Source organism: Anguilla rostrata, chromosome 4 (assembly GCF_018555375.3).
Source record: "Anguilla rostrata isolate EN2019 chromosome 4, ASM1855537v3, whole genome shotgun sequence".
Classification (NCBI taxonomy): Eukaryota; Metazoa; Chordata; class Actinopteri; order Anguilliformes; family Anguillidae; genus Anguilla; species Anguilla rostrata.
Genome location: NC_057936.1, coordinates 35280120 through 35298260, shown reverse-complemented (window position 1 = coordinate 35298260; position 18141 = coordinate 35280120). Strand labels below are relative to the sequence as shown.

At 39.4% G+C, this 18141-nt stretch overlaps 1 protein-coding gene across 1 annotated transcript in view; it reads left to right on the top strand.

Annotated features, from left to right (window-relative positions):
* Window positions 1-8898: 8898 nt before the first annotated feature.
* The window catches only part of jcada (junctional cadherin 5 associated a), a 33046-nt gene continuing 23803 nt past the window's right edge, over window positions 8899-18141 (top strand). Inside the window, exon 1 of the mRNA XM_064332395.1 lies at window positions 8899-9046. The gene's annotated coding sequence lies outside the window, so the exon portion shown is untranslated. The remainder of the gene's footprint in view (window positions 9047-18141) is intronic.

The following is an 18141-nucleotide window of genomic DNA, read 5'->3' as shown; positions in this document are numbered from 1 at the left end:
TTCACTTGCGTACTGAAAAAAAAAGTTTTTCAATATGCCACCTTACAATAATAACACAATAAACAAATGTCATTCATAAATTTGTCATGATACTTGTAACAGAAATGGGATTGAACTGTGAGATTTGCAGATGAAAAATGAATCTATCAATATCAAATAATGTTTCGGTGTTGAGATCAAAACAAATTTTCGCTCACTCATGTTGAGCAAGCTAGCTAGAGCCTGACATCTCGTTTTCACTTTTCATTCAAATTAAACACTTTTGCTTTGCATCTTGCTATGCTACTAAATGGCTGTGTAAATCTTATGATCAATAAACACAAATAACAGACACCAAAAGATGATTGGCTCAAAGAAACAGGAGTAAATATTTTGTTGTGGTTCAAGTCTGGGTCATCGCTCATTGTAATCCTCAAGAAAAGACCTCAGACTATCTACATATGACTTTTGGCTCTTTTTTCTCTGTAAAAAACACAGAATTCTGCAATAATGTGACGGCTGATAATTCAGGCTATTGATGGACCACTACACAAATGCGAGTGAGAATATGAGACAAATTTTAAGCACCTGACCCTTGCTGTAAATTTACCCACCTTTTAAATGGTGTATAGCTCAAAGAATGTTGAAGGGGCCTCACATCATAAAATGTTCATACCCTTGCTGAATCTACCTACAGACAAAATGTACACGCACTTCTGTTCAGTTTTTAGTTTCCTGCCCAGATTTTTAATACTATCTTGTGTACGGAGCAACCACATTTGCATTAAAAGAACTGTAATAACAACGTAGTGAAAACTTTCCTTTTTTTCTTTTCATTTCGGGGAAGCACACAGTGACCCCATTCTTTTGTCCCCCCGAGTGTTTGTGCATGGGTTGTGTGGGAGTGTGGATGTCAACGGGCTGGCTGGGGCCAGGGGGTGACACCTGACCCCCCCCTGCTTCCCACTTTTCACCGTGCACGGTATCTGTTGCACCCCAGAGAAAACTCCTGCTCTTTACCGGCTGCAGTAAAGCCAGACCGTGCTGCTCCCTGGCCCAGTGCAGGAGGTATGTATGACTCCAGATGTGTGTTATCTCATCACATTTAAATGCCTCACCAAAGAGCCAGCGCTGGGGCTGCTGCTCCCCTCGCAGTGGGGTGGAAAGGGGGAAGGGGGTGGGGGGGCATTCGGTGGGGGCTGTGCCTGGTACCGGGCGTGTGTGGTGACATCACTCTAAACCAGCCCGGGAATCACTTGACACTGAAAAACAGGCTCACATGCTGACTTGTCTCCACTCGTGCGCCTTCTTCCCTCCACCCCTATCCCTCCTCCGGCCTCTGCGTCAGACCCTGGTTGCCTGGACTGTTCGGTCTGCTGAGTGTTTGATCCATTTCAGAATTGCTTTTTGTCTTAGCTGCACTAGATTTTGGGTGGGGACTGGGTGGGCCAAAGGGTTTGTTGGTATTTTTATATAATAGCAGAGTAATGTTTTTTTTTTTAATTTTTTTGAATTAATTTTTTAAAATTCATTTAAAGCACATACTCATGTGAACATGCACTTTGAACATGACATTGGTTGCAGTTTTACACCAGTTATGAAAACACATATTCAGTCAGAACTCATGCATTTAGATTTAATACATTAATGAATATGTAATGTAATTGTTTTGGTTTGGCAGTGAATGGATCTGCTTTAGGTACTTCTGTGCACATACCAGCATGCACTAACCTATAAGACAAGGAGCACAATACATCTCCCCTACTAAACGGGAGAAATATCAAAACCCCTCCAGTAACTAGAAGCAGATCCACACAAAGGGTGGGGGCTGGGGTGCTGGAGAGTGGGCACAATTCTGTGAACAGTAGTAAGAGGGGTGCGGTGGAAAAAGCAGAGATCTGACTGCCACTCCAAAAAAGGCACTGCATTAGTGATGTGTGTATGTGATTGGTTGAGTATAAGAACATGTATTTGTATTTGCTGAAGAAGACCAACGTTCAGCTGCAGCAAGAGTTTCCTCATGTACATTTCCTGCGTGATACTCATTTATTTGCATAGCTGGTATGTTTGTTTGCCACAGAAAATGAATATTAGAAAAGCAATATTGTTCATTTAAATCTTTGCTAACTGCTACAAACAGCTCAAGTTTGGAAAATCTCAGTGCCTGAGATCTGGACTGGTTTGGACTCACAGCAAGTTGTGGATATGGGGGGGTGAGCAGTGAGATACATTGTCAGTGGAGTGGAGACTCAGTGTCGAGTGGGGCAGAGGAGTGGGGGGCAGACAGCACAGTTTGTTCAGAAATATAACACATTTCACTACTTTCAAACATAGATCGTGTGAGCGTGAGATTGGCCTTTAATTTTTTAGGTCTCACTTCTGACACATGAGACTTCAGAGCCATGCGAAAGAATCATTCATATAACTATGTGTGTACATGTTTTCTGTGCATATACTGTACTTTAAATTCTGCAGTGTTATAATGTCTTTGCAAGGGTGTCTGTGTAGAGTGCTCAAATCTTTAATTTCATTTTGTCCCTATGGAAATTACTGAATAGTATTTTTACAAAAAGAAGAAGCAACCCCCAGTAATTCTTTGTAGTAAAATTTTCTATCATTTACTTCATGTTGAATGTTGAACTGTCATTTTTTTATATTTTATGTGCAAAAAGCAAAAAACCAATTCCCCTTGGGTTAATGAAGGTTTCATTTGATTCCTGTGGCAGACCCCCTTTGCTGAGACCCTGTCTTATTCTACAGTGTTTGTTGCACACAACGTCTCTCTCTATGTACTTAAGCTACACCTTCAGCTCCTGGATAGTTTCCTCTGGAAAGGCTGTGAGGTCATAGTTGGTACTTGGTGACCTGCACAAGACAGCCTTAATTATTTGCGCTGTATGGGTGGAAAACACCCAGTGTCATAGTGAAGTTCTCTGTCACGCATGTGGTATCAAATACCTGTAGAATGCTGGCATTGCTCGGTTATATTACTTCCTTTCAAATTCTCTGGGTAGAATTTAATCTTGTTAAATATCTAGTCAAAGGGTACTTAGGCCTTTTCTTTGACCAACTAACAGCAGAGCATCTTATAGTTATTGATATGTTTGCTTTATTGGGCAGATAGGAACCTTTGGCCATAGCAAGCATGCACCCTGTACTTGGCCTTTCAGATTTAGATCTAGTATGATTGCTACAAAGTGCTCAGCCACACCTGTGGGTTTATCCTCTCACTGAACAGCACATATATACTGTCCATTTTAGGTAAAACCCCTCTCTACATCAAACTTTGTTCCCTCTCATTATTTCCTCTCCATTGTGACTGCATGGCTTTGCTTTTTCTTTTGATTTCTATCTGAATGGCACACCCATCTTGATGAATGAAGCACAACACAGTTCTGATTAATGAAGAGCTTTGTTTTTTAGTTCACTTGGGTTCTTGTCACTTTTCCAATTTCACTGCGTATTTCTGCAATTCATCATCCCGCCCTGACCGTTCACTGTTTATTACCATTGGGTCTCTCACCAAAGTCTCCTAAAAACAGCGACTTGTTTTAAGGCAAAGCACATCAAAGCATATCTCAGGATCAGCTTCTCGGGCCATTTGGCTGGGGGTAAAGGGATGGATATGGGGCGTTACATTATTTATTTTCTCAGCAGACACCCTGATCCAGGGGAATTTACCTTTCATATGGATGGATATTTCACTCAAGCCATTCAAGTAAGGCACCTTGTCCATGAGTAAAACTTGTCCCACCCAGGTATCAAACCTCCAACCCTCTGGTTACAAGCTCACTGGCCCTTATAACTTCCAACGAAAGAGAGACGGGCCTTTAGGAGCCTGCGTACCACACTGCGGTCCTCTTACCTTCCAACAATAACCAAATTCCACGGCTGACGATAACAAAAGCCCTCCGGCTCTGTGATCTCTTCGGACAACGTTTTCCAGAAACTATTACAACACCAGGCGGGCCACATACGGCTCCCAACATCTGCAACCTGTTACGGAAAGTGCTTACTCTGTCAAACCCAGTCATTTAGAATTTATTTTGTTGGTCGGTGTGGGGGGCGTTTTCTTGTTTTTTTTTTTCGACTGCGGAGGTGCGGAGGCTGCAGAGTAGATAGTCATCTGCTGTTGAACTTCCACAGACCTACAGAGGTCCTGTGAATGTCTGTTTGCGTTCAGAGAGGCAAAGGCCCCTCCTAAATCCTGCCTCGGTGTGGGATGTAAACCCAAGAGATTTGCATGAGACACTGATTTAGAAAACAAGCAGGCCTTCTTGTGCAGGGTAAAATGCATTAACGCTTCATATTGGAGTTCCAGAGGTTATGCATGACTTTGTAAAATGGATTGGCCCACATGAGAAAATACTTTACTTTTGCATGCATGAAGTATAATTATGTAAACTTTAATTATACGTTGTCTTATATAGTTTACTTGATGATTGCATATCTCACTTGGTGATTGTTGTTTTTCACAGTGTAGCAGTAACCTCTAAAATATATGATGTCCCACGTATATGCACATAAGGAAAAGCCAAAAGTTTATTTTGTATTGTTACAGCACTGATACTGCAGGCGACGTGCATTCTGCTGTATTTTCTGTGAAGAGGCGGCCTATTCAATCTGCTGATTCCAGATCAGAGGATAAGGTGGTTACACTGTTCTATGTAGCTATGTTATTTGAATTTTAACATGGTTTATAATTTTAGCCTCTTTTCTAAAATTAGTACAAGAATGAACAATAAACCTAACCTGGCAGGGCTGTTTTGTTTAATTTAGAAACCTTTCAGCAGCAAAGTCCCACCTCTGGACACACAAAGAAGTTGCACTGAGATGAAGGCCCTCCCGCAGTGATGGGACAGAGTAGAACGAGGACTTATTTGACATTCTTGGCAACATATAAATCACCTTATATTTTTTCACCTGTTATAGTCATCACTGGTAATGTGAATAAGAATGGGAACATCTTCAATAGTTTGCTTGATTGTATAAGATATAATTTACTGCTCAGTGGTTTACTGCTTCTGTAACTAAGGAATCCACCAGTTGTTAACATACATGTCAAAAGCATCTCTATAAAAATAAAAAATGTAGGTAGAATGAGCCTAGATATGCTGACTTGCCTATTCTTATCATAAAATATTCTTGTGTTTTGTTTTATTAATTATTTATAGATTTAAAATGAGTCATAAAAGCTTTTTTCTCTGCATAATACCTTTGTGACACCACAAACAAGAGTCCATTAACATAGACAGAGAGCCGACCCTAGTTGATGTGCCCTCCTTTGAAAAAATCTGAATTTCATTCACACGTTATGCATCCATCCTACTTCACTGGGTAAAAGTGGGAGTTGTATATATACTGCAGATACGCTCTTGTCTATTATCTTGACACCTTGCCCATGTGTGTGTGTGTGTGTGTAAGTTTCTTTATAATAACTCTTTTCGTAAAAAACCGTTGCATGTATTTTTTCAGCTACTACTCGGTATTCCATGTGAAGAGTAGACCTGGGCATACAAAGAAGTTCTCTGTATGGTCCCGGGGGGCTACTGTACAACATACATGTACCACCAGTGCAGACACGAGAGCACCAGACGTTCTGAGCTGGGACTTCACTGGAACAGTCATTCCAGTCAGGACAGCTTGTGGTACAATATGATAGACTGCATGAACTAAGAGGCCACAAGACGGCCTTAAAATCCCAAAATAGTCCAAGCAAATTAGAGGCTCATTGCAGACTACAGATGTGAAATGGAGGGTTACAGGGTGTAGGAGAGACATTTCATACAAGGTTTGTTATTATAGCAAAGCCAAGTGGAGGCAACTGTATTCTATTCTTTTCATAGGAGGAATCAGAAGTATGCGCTTAGACACCCCTCATACTCCCACACAACACACACAGACACACACACAAACAAAAAAGTCAGCATTTACAACTTGGTGTATACTGTTTGTATTCAGCATGATTATATAATTGGAGTACATGAAAATGAACCCAATGGGAAGTGATTATTTGGGCAAAGAATGCAGTATATTGTTGTGTAGTGGTGAGGGCCTGAAGTTGGAGCAAAAAGCTTGCAAGTTGGGTATTTTACTAGTGCTCACCTGAGAAATGTTCTCAATATTAAAAATCCATCCATCCATTATCTATACCCGCTTATCCTGGGCAGGGTCGCGGGTGGGGGGAGGGACTGGAGCCTATCCCAGCGTACACACAGGATGGCCCAGGCCAGGATCCAAACCCAGGACCTTCTTGCTACCCACTGCACCACCGTGCCGCACATAAAAAATCTGCTGTGAATTATCAGCTTAATAAATAGATGAGATATAAAAATGTGCAATAATAATTGTCAGCAAAATAAGTTATCCTGCATAAAGGACTGTTTTTTATGGACATAAAATATACTTTATCAACTTCATTAGCCCATTACAGTGTTTTTTCAAAACATAAATCACACACCCAAGGCTCTTTACACTCCTGATAGAGAAAAGTAGATTCGGTTGCAATCTTTCATTTCCATAAGCCCATCATGATGTGAAATAAGTTATTTGGTGTAAAAATCTAAGAGGCACTCTATGATCACCATTGCTACCATAAAAGCCATTAACCTGAATTTTGTTAAAATGTTTAATGGGAATAGCTTTTGACTTCAGGTCAGTCGGGTCATATTGGTGACAGCTTTATGCTGCTTATTTTGCTCTTAATGGAGGTTCTGTGAGACCGGTATGGCAGTGACATACAAAATCACAACCATGTTAAAAAAGAATGACCTAAAGCCTCACTGTAATAACTGGTGACCTAATAAAGAAAGATGAATGAGGCTGTCATATTCTATAGCTGGTGTCCATCAAAATACTGCACTGCACCAAAATACAGGCAGTTTGTCCAAAACATGCTGGTTCCATGTTTTCAGAACTTGATGGTTTTCCTTGTACATCTGTAGCATCCACACCCTCCATGTCTACTTAATTTAATAAAGTTATTTCTTGACATGATATTTCTGCTTGGACAGAATAACCTGCTATTTTTATTGGCAGCCAATTCTTTGTGTAATTGAACCCCAAATGTCTCATATGATGTGCTCCTTTACAATTCATATTTTTGTAACATTTATTGCTCCATATGTTCATGTGTTATATTATATTTTCAACCTCGTTTTGGGTTTCTGTTTAAAACATAATGTACTTTTGGATTGTGACAAAGCTGTTTCATAAACATAATTACAGAAATCACATTTATATTTGGAAAATAAACAAACACACAAATCCATTTTGGTTGTTAACAGTACCTCTTCTGTGATTTAATGATGTATTTGTTCTTTATTGTAAATGCGGCTAGATTTAAAAATGACATTTTCATGGATACAGATAATCTCCTTTTCCCTGTTCTAAACTGCTGGTTCCAGGAAACAATGGCTTCTTATTTGTTTTCAGAGCCTGTTACTCTGTGTCATCTTCTGAGCCACAAAGTCTCTCTTGTTTTGTTATTTTGTCCACAAACCCTCCCCACAAAGTTTATGTCTATGAAGTCTACAATGTACATTGGATAAAGTGCAGCTCTTTCAGAGATACAGGATTCATATCCAATGAAGAATAACAATTCATTGGTAAATGGGTTGTCAGTACAAGTGCTAAGAATATACACAGAACTAGCATATATTTATAAATGGATGAGCCCTTACACCGCCTCGATCTCGCCACATAATTTGTGGAATCCTCATTACTCACTGCCATAAAAACTGTTCTCTCATTTTTGGCGAAAGCACGGCCCAGTTTCAGAAGACCCAGTCCTTTGCTGGGATACTGTGTAAATGACTGCCAGCATGGGACTTATGGCAGTGTAATAGACTAATTATCCACAAGAGGTCAATTTCATCCTCAAAAATACAGACATGACCTCTCACTGCACATCCTATAGCTCCCTTCAGTGCTGTTTTCTTTTATCTTAATGGTGTTAGGGGGCAACAGACACAAACAATGGATTGATTTCCATGAAGGTGATAGAAATCTGGTAGGTAACTCAAGATTAATTGGGCATAGTATAGATACACCTAATGGTTAATGTTATTACCAGTGGAGGATATGTGAGAAAGTGGCCAGCTGTTAAACTTGGCAAAAAATAATGACACACATTTAGTTAAAAAAAAAATAGAAAAGAATAAATAAATGCATAAATAGATGAAAGATCTAGCTGATTTCCTTTCTGAGAGAAAACTGAGGTTAAGACAGTAGACAGTGTTTTCCCAACAACTCTTCCTTTAGATTTTGCTATATGCAACATCTGTGTCAATATTATGGCACCCCTTGTTTCCTCTGTTCTTTAAGTAGTGGGGAAAAGAGCAACGCTACATCTGTGAGCATTTAGTACTAAAAACATTCAGGTATTTTATGTGTGTGTGTGTGTGTGTGTGTGTGTGTGTGTGTGTGTGCGGGGGGGGGGGGGGGGGGGGGGGGTTCTAAAAGTTCAATGTCTTTTCGTGTGTTTCGTTTACTGCTTCATATTTGTTCGGAAGCAGCTTTCATCATTCAGTGTTATGTTGCTTTCAGGCATTCTCAGAAGCTTATTTTAAAATCCTTTTTTTGTGGGTTCTAAGTATACAACTCCGTAAGTGCTAAAAAACAGAATTACATCAATTAGAACTCAAATGGTCAAAAACGACACAAAAGTTTTAGGAACACTTTAGAAAGAAAGATATTCACACAGTTTCGGTGTACTCATTTTACCGTTTTGGACAATTTCATAGATAAGGTGTAGCCTAGCCTACTAGGTTAACCACAGCATGGCATTAAATTTTAATCATCTCAAGTTATTATATCTATGGCTATTGAACAATATTTTTTCCAGCGCATTCTTTAAAAATATCTCACACTGTGCAAGGAACCATTCGTTACCCTTTAAATAAGTACAGCAGTACTGAGCATAGTGGAAAACTCATTCCTCCCCGTTCCTTTACCCACTGCCTCTCTCAGCTAATAGGCATGCACGTCAGAATCCGTGTACAGTGCTCTCGGCGACTTCAGCTGAGCGCAAGCAACTGCAGGACGGTAGTATTGAGCATCTCTCCAGGTATGCCGCTCACTCTAATTCGTTAATTGCGCATAACTGTTGTGAAAGATGAGTATATTTGTGATTTATTGTTGGTGGTTGTGGTTCTTTGGATTGGATCATAGCATGTTTGCTTTTCAGTTGTATATTTCCACATCTCAGGGCAGCAAGCTTATGCGAAATGCACTATACTTTAATGCTAGCTAGCTTGACAGTGTTAGCTTCAGCTGCGTCTGAAAATGCTTGACATAACTAACGGTTTTTAAAGTTGCGGTCCAGCTGGCAATCGTGTTCACATTTTCAGTACAAGACAACATTATGTGGTAGGTATACGAGAAGCTACCGGCATTCGTTTTTTGCAAGCTACCTGCTGCTTGAATGCGTCCATCAGAATTAGGCTAGCAAACATAATTTTGGGACTGGGATATGCATTTGGCAGCGTAGCTAACGTAACTTGCTTACATACAGTACTGTACCTAGCTAGTTAGTGCTAGCGGACCAGCTATGCGTGTGAAAACTACCTTAATTAAAATTATATTCAAGTTGCTGTCTAAAAAGTGCATTCGTGTTCTAACTGGTGTCAGCGTGCAATATATCATATGCCGATTTGAAATATAGCTGTTTGGGGGACTTTCTGACTTTCTCAAAGGTCTCCATAGTGGTAACCATAGTAAAGATAGCCAGTTTTTTAGAAGCTAGTCTATAGCTAGCGTTTTATAGCAGGTTAACTTTCTACTTGAGACTGGATTACTAACAGTTAGACAATGTATCTAACTAAGCTCACAACCTGTCATCGCTGATCGTGGCTACCAACGTTTAGATTGCTAGTAATAAAACCACCTTGATTTTATGACACATGATATGTTTTGGATATATCTAGCCACCGTATCTTAGAAATAAATATAGTTGAAAAGAGAATAATTTAACGTTAGCTAATGAGAATTAACAATGATGCAGGATTTTAACACCTAGCTATTTACTCCAAACATATGGGGAAAAAACGAACGTCAGTCAGATTCCGTGCAGTCTAAGACATTTTGTGTTTGCAAGTGACGAAATCTTTACGAACCAAGGGGGAGATTTTTACCACGTAGCTACGATAGTCACTATCTAGTGTAGGCTATAACTGGAGTGAAGAATCATTTTAGTTGCCCGAACAGCTGTGACACAGTAGCCAGTTTGTTACTAATGAGTGTAGCGAACTTCCATCAGGATTGCCAATCAGTGCTTTTTTACTAATGATTTGGTCCAATGTAGCATTAGACATGAATGGAGCGCGGGTAACAAGGAGACCCAGAATTATGTAGAGAAGAGATGCAAGCTGAACATCAGTGACCTGTGGGGGTGTCTACTAGTACAACCTGAGTTGTGGTGTAGCTATTGTACTCGTAATTTCAGTAGCGATACACAAATGCCCCGTGTGTTATATCAACTCTTACAGAGTACAATACGTATGGTCCCGTTCTGATCCAGAGTGGGACCATATGTACTCAGAGTTGAATGAACACTGGACATTTTTACTGCGTAGGCTACTAACGCGGTCCTGCATATAGAGGAAGGATATGAGAGACGGAACCCCAATTCATCTTGCAGTAGGCTACTGCAACCTTGCTCTGAGAGGGGGAACACTGGTTGTCCCTGGGAGGCTTTTTATTCTACTTTTTTATTTGGCTACTTAATGTAGCTACTGTCTGTGTGTATATCGTGCTGCCTTTCTTGACCCTAGCATCCATGCATTTGCGTCCCATGCATGTCACCTTACATTCGATACGTTCAGTGCTTTGTTGGGCTTTCGCATCAGTTGAATTTCGGATTATGTAACAGATGCAGAGCAGGCTGTCCTCGGCTATTGTTATGGTACAGATTTTTATTGTTTCCTTACAGGAAGTTTGTTCGCAATAGTTGCTGTTAAAGTAGCACCATTAATGATCTTCCGCACGCTGTCAAAACAATCAGTAGACTGCACAAGGGTAAATACGTAGACGAACATTTCAAATAAATTCTAATGAGCAACGTAGGAAACTTGCCTTGCTTTGTAGACGTTAGAATTTCAGCCTTATTGTTTTGGACACTGTTGTGGGAGTGCTTTTGGAGAAAACACAACTTTATCTGAACGTTACAGCACGTAGGCTACTAAGATACTGATTCGAAACTCATTTCAAATGATTTACTATACTTGGCTGTTCTTGCATCGGATGTTGAACTTAGAATAAGTTTCAGTCGTCTGTATCTGAGAATTAGCCTACGGAATGAAATATGTTCCAGCGTTAACAAAGGAGAAACTGGAACCCCCTAAACATACAAACTGTTTAAATGGTAGAAGGGCTTAAGTCAAGATGAGGTCAAGAGAGACGGTACGCCAATTCATGGATTGTAAAGCCAGAGGTACAGGGTCAGCATGAAAAATATAGGTTATAGTGTAGAGTGCTATTTTATATTACTCTGACCTTTAGCTAAGTTTTATATGAAGTTCATGCAGCAAGTAGATTCCTTATTAATAATAATAAAGTTCACTTTGATCTGTTTTTGTCACCTCTAATCCAGTGAGCTTTTTAGTGGGAAAACATGTTTAAAGGGAAAATCGTGGAAGAATATCTTACTAGAAAAAAAGGTTAGGCTTACTTATCTTGTGATACGTGGAGTGAAGTAAGGTTTGTTTCCTGAGAAAGGATGATAATGCACACAGATGATTGCAGCTGGTCTTGTAATGTAGCTACAGAATTAAAAACTTTGGCAAAGCTAGGTATAGTTTACATGGGAAATATTTTTGTCATAGGTATATAGACAGACGTACATCATGAATGATCCATGTGATTGTTTTTCTGAACTTTCTTATCTGAAAAAGTCTTTTTTTTCCATTTTGAGAAATGTAAATAGACTATATTTTCATATTTTTTATTAGCATCCTGGTTATTCTCTTGGTTCATAATGGGCTTTGGAATGCAATATAGTGATCAGAGAAGGACACTTTTTAAAGGGGGCAGTTTTGCCCCTACTGACATTACATCTTCCACTCATCTTCAGTTGTTGGCTAGCGAGAGCTCGATGACTTAGGCTAAATGTCTGTTTTGTAGTCTTTTAACAACATCGTAAGTCTATATATATTTGCAATCAACTTATATGCGAAACACATTGTGAGGAGAAAGAGGTTGTGTAATTGTTTGCTCATGATAAGATTCTGAAAGTTTTAAAAGAAATTTAAAAAGTTTTCCTCTATGGGACATCCCACTGTTTCAAACTACTTCCTACGTCCAGTCACTTTTTTGCAGTGGATGAGACTTTAACACTCTATAGAGGAAAACTTTAAAAAATCATATCTTCTCATGAGCAAACACTTACACAACCTCTTTTTCCTAACCATGTGTTTTATATTAATGAACGTGTTAACGTAATGTATCCACACAAATTCCAGCTTACTGTTTTAAAATTATTGTATGCACTCAAAGAGTGCTTGCACCATCCTTTTTGTCATAGGTGTTACTTGTACCCGACACAACATTAAAGGCTTTTCAGAATTTTATTCCTCCGTTCATTTTGCACAGATAGGCAAATAAAGTGTAGGTTAATACAGTAGAATCCACTTAATTTCATCACATAATTTTTTTTTCTTTTTTCGATAGAGTAGTCAAATCCCAAACCATTCCCCATTCATTCCATTATAAACAGCATATTTGCACAAACCATTATCACATATTCTGGATAGTTTCATGTAATTATGCCCAATTGCAATGCATAATTGTCTATAAATACCTTAAAAGTCCACAGATGCTTCCTAAATACTGACAGTTGCTCTAGAAACACATAGGCTAAAACCACCAAAATTTAAAGGAAACTTTTCTGGTTCTGTTGAAAATAGTGGAGGCCATAGTGCTTGGCACACGTGGTTGTCGACTTTCTCTGTGTATTGTGTCACTCTTTCATACAATTAAGTGGATTCTCCTGAAGTTATTCTACTGAAGTTATTCTACAGATTTTCCTTCATTTTGCATATGGGGTTATGTATGTGGAAGTGTTATTGACTTAGCTCATCAGGTGTTTTCATTTTCACTGGAAGCAGTACCAACGTATGGTACGTTGCCCACAGGCCTGACCAGGGTCCTGCTAATTTCACTGTCTGAGTTCCATTGTATTGCCTGTCAGGTTTATGTGACCTCTTAAGAAAATGCCAAAAGCTCCACGTGATCGGTCTTACATTTAAAAATTAGTTGATATGTTTATTTGTTTATTATTTCAAGAAATGTGGTGCTTATTGGTATAGAGCCTGAAGCAATGTAGTTCACCCCTGGTTGACATGATACTCCAGACAGATTGTCTAGACAGGACTGATCCTCAAAAATGCCAAACAAACATCGGACGGAAGACATTTTGATACAGTCTTCAAAGTTGAAGAGGAACTGAAACGGTGCATAGAGCAGCAAGTGCAATCGGCTAAATCTTCATATTTGTTCCTCAGTAATGTAGCTGAGCAACTGACAACTCAAAGTAACGTATGTTGTGATTTAGGTCTTGGCCTGTGTTACTGTTTCATTACAGGAGAGCACTGCCATCTGAAAAATTGGCTAGCTTGTGTCCCACCTGGTTTGTTTTGGTGGCCCCCACCGCTAAAGCTGGAGGGCGATCTCTAGACATGAGGCTTGGTCTGCAGCTGATTTTAACTCAGCCCAGAGGAGTCCAGAGGAAACTACTGTTTTCCTGTGCCGTGTTTCAAAAAAAAAAAAAACATCAACAAAAAAGAAAACACATTAAGCCTGAGCTCCTAAGGAGGCTTTTGGGGTGTGGGAGGGGTCTGTCCATGCCGAAAGTCAAGCACTGACCCGAGACACATTGAGCTGTTCCCCCTACAGTGCAGTTCTGAGGGGTGTGTTTTTTTGATGCCTTGCACATGGAGGACTGCTGTGGAGCCCGTCAGGCGCTTGAGGAAAAGTATCTCATTTGTTCCAGCAGCAGAGGAAAGGGTTGGGCTATGTTACAGGATCGTTGGACAGACACAGAGTGAGTCACACATTCGCTACTTCCAGCAGCCTTCGAAGAAGCCAGAGATAAGGCTCAAACTTCCAGCCAAACAGTGCCTGTATTGCAGAACTTGATATCGCGGCAGTACTCTAGGTGGCTGTGAGTAATATTGTTATCTTTGTTAACTGAATTGCACCACAACAGTTTTACTCAGATTTACCAGAACGCCACCCATATTCTGAACTTCCAAGATGTGTTGCTTTAAATTTTTACTCTCAGAAGTTGATGTTTATTGTGATGAATATTGACCATGTGTGAAATTGTTGTCACAATATCACTTAATCAGAAAGTGCATCTGGAACAAGATGTAGGCTACAACTGATAGGTAATGTACTTGTGGGTTAAAGACTTGACACAGTTGAAAGGAGTATACATTATGAAACCTGTCATTAGTGATGTGTTTATTTGAAAACTGATGGAGAAGCCAATAACGGCCCATCTTGTTATTGAAAATAAATGGCAGAATTTTTCGTTTTAGAGAATATAATAGCTTCAGATTATGATTCCGTTGAATTCTGACTTACAAAAAAGTATGATATAATGTATGGTAATGATTTATAATAATTCTATTCTCATGTTGTTTTTGGATATTCTGTAGAATGAGTTACTATTTTGTGTGCCTGAAAATAGACTCTTCACTGCTGAGGTTGCAACGCCATTTTATTAATAGTTTGTTTTTATCAATACTTTTTTCCTCAGCTGGGGGGTGGGTGAGGGTGACGGGGCTGCTGTACAGGTCTGCTTGTTTGGGTTCTACACGGCCGCATTTCGCCGGTGCCGGCAGGGAACAAGGGAAAAAGAAGGCAAAAAAACAAACATCTGGATTCACGTGGCAAAGCAGAGGAATGCAGGGCTGACGATAATGCAGTGAGAAGCATTTTATTAAACTCACGATGGCAATCATGCACATATGTATACAGCCATGTGTGGTGCAGATGGAAGAGCTCTTGTGCAAATCTGCACGTCGCATTTATGTTAATGCAGCAACTGACCCATGGGACAGCACTTGCTGGTTAAGTTCACTAATTAGCTCTCATTTAGAATAGAGCTATTTTCGACAGAGAATAGAGTGTGATCTTTGAAGCAGGACGGAAACATTTATTCTTATTGTTCGAAGTAACAGTTTAAAAAGTGTATTGATTACATTCAGGCTTTCTGAGCCATTAACACTAGCCTACAGATGGAAGATGGACATATTCTGAACCTATATTTTGATGAGAAGAAACTTGCCACAAGCCTAAACTAGCCTGTTAGATAATGTAATATTTCAGAAAGTTTTATATAAATACATTGGTCAATGCAGGGAATGGCCTGGATTCAGTTTTAGAACGTGGTGCCTTTCCATGCATTACACCAGTGCCTTAAATGGATAGTTTGTCATTTTTGATATCTAGCCCATTATTTCGACCTGTGTTGTTGTTGATCGATAGAGAACAGTTCCACACCAGTACAGCCTTTGCTTACCGGAAATGGAGTTCCTGCTTGTGAGTCACAGGTTATAATGGAAGTGGCAACATTCATGCAGCTCCAATACTAACGTACTCCACAGTGCACCTTCAGTGAAGGGAACCCCACAACAGTCTATAATAGTGATTTCAAGCTGTTATTTCATAATGTCAAAGTCAAATTACTGCCAGATATTTTATTGTATAGCCAAGTATTACTCAGCTACGCATAGAAACTTCCACAGAGTATTGTACAATAACAGATTAATACCTTGTTGCTCTCTAGCTGGAGCTCCATGTATGGTATGATGCAAAGGCTGGACTGACGTGAAAATGTTCTCTAACCATCGACAACATCATGAGTGAGACAAAAATAGGGCTGGATATCAAACATTCTGAACTATCCTGATGAGCCACCCAGCCCCTTTGTAAAAAAAAAGTGTTTTTAAAAGCATAAATCAGTTTTGTGTATTTTGCTGGTTGGCTAGCTAGTGGCTATTGCAAACATTCATACCATCTTTTAAAATGACTTCCTAGTCAGAAGACTGGACTGCTGTTGTTTGAACACCTTAACACAAATAAATATCTGTGCTCAAGTTCAGCTGTGACAACAAGAATCTGGTAACGGGTGAAATGGAGTAGAAAATCGAAATGCAAATAGAACTTTTAGGAAAACTGAAATATACAATATACTGTAAGTATTATTTGACTATCTACAGTATGGCCTAATGTTATTTGAATACAGACGTTTGTATCAGAATATTCAAAGCTTTTCAAATAGGCTACTTGAATTAGTAATGAGGACTTTCTGGCAATGTTTATGAAAGGTATAACAAAAGAGAATGTATAAAAGTAATTTAAACATCTTTCAAATTGAAAAATTGATGTGCTTCATTATTGGACCATGAAGAATTTGTATAAATCACTTATATCTTATTCTGTTAAGTTTTTCCCCCCTTACAAAGAAGACTGGATGGCCAGCAGAGTCTAGTCCTGATTAGTGTGATGCTAATGTGCACAATCCCTTTGATCAGGGCATTTGAGTTTTATAAAGCATGTCACTGTCGCGTTAAGGCTGCACAAGCCTGTGATGGGCACTAATTAATATGAGACTAGCTGGGCCGATGAAAAAGCATCACACTGGAGTTGTACTGGAAAACGATGCCGTGCGTTTAATGTGCTCCAGAGTTGTATATCAAGTGATTTACCCTGCTCAGGACTTGGATGTTTTTCCACTGTAAATGCGATCATGTGCTTCTTGGCTCTGTTTTGAACTCTGCGCTGCCAAGCCCTTTGCGTGTTTCCTTTATAAATGAGGCAATCGTGTGGCGGTAGATGAGCCTGCTCTAAAGGAATTCCTTGAAGTCGGTGAAATATCACAGCCTGTGTTTTGGCTTAATATATGCATTTTTAACAGAGAATGAATTATAATGGACGATACAATTTTACCAGATAATTTATACCAGATATTTTTTTGTAACTAGGAAGATACTTGGTATAATGCAATTTTTTTAGTATGTTGTTTGTCTTATTGACATTAAATCTGAAGGAAAAGGAGGCCCATTTTCTCATTTTGATTGGCTCATTTTGCCGCACGGGTTTCTCATTTTATCTGTCAGGTCTAAGGAGACGTGTGTTTTTTTTTGAAGACTAGGGTACTATACACCAAGTGCATGTGATGATGTTGAACTTTTTTGGCCCCTTGATTGGTTTTCACCCACACATCTGGAAATGTGTAGGTTTTGTTGATATGATTTATAGATATTATATGATATGGTTTTACTTGAGTATGACTTGAGTACTCCTTGCCATTACAATACTGGAGTACAGAGATTATTGTACAGTGAATGGGTGCCCCTTCCTTGTAATTTCACGTATAGCTTCTTGATTGCACAGAAATTAAAGTATTCAAGCATGATAGCCTAAATGTCTGCCCGAGGATCTGCAGAATTTGCTATTGCATGGTGCAGTCATACTCGGGCCTTCCAAACTTCCAAACATAGGTGCCAGATGACCAAAGTCCTCATGACCACCATAATGTGATATCATGGAGCATTCCATGTTCCTCCAGAAAGATAAATAAGGATGCGACAATTTAAAGTCCTTGTTGGCCTGAGCCAGTGACAGTGAATCCTAACTTTTTTACTGTACTTTCAGCTGTGAACAAAACTTTATGCCGTATTCCTTTTCTCTGATCCCACACTATCCTCACTATATGGGGTTTATACATAAGTATGCTGGGTAACTCTACCTCCAGCAATAAGGTGCCATGGCCCTCTGCGACATATAAAAGATGCGGCTGTAATGGGACTCAGGTGACTGTGTGTTCCAGTGAATGTGGTGTCTCGTGACTGGGCACAGTATCGTCATTGTCAGTGGCCTAGCCAATGTGTAAGCCTGGTGGTTAAGAAATAACTTTCAGTTCGGTTTAAATTAGTTCAAGAGCTATAATTTGATGAAGCAACGTGCATTCTGTTAGCTAGTGCTCGACCTCTTAACTGCATTTATTGTGATTTGATTTAGGTTGATAGCTTAACAGTCTAGGTAATGTTGTTTACTCCCTGGCTAATTATATAATGTGATATTTTCCAAAAAATGCCTAAATCGATCCACAAACTAGCTTTCTACTGGCTAGATAGTATATAAAATACTTCTTTC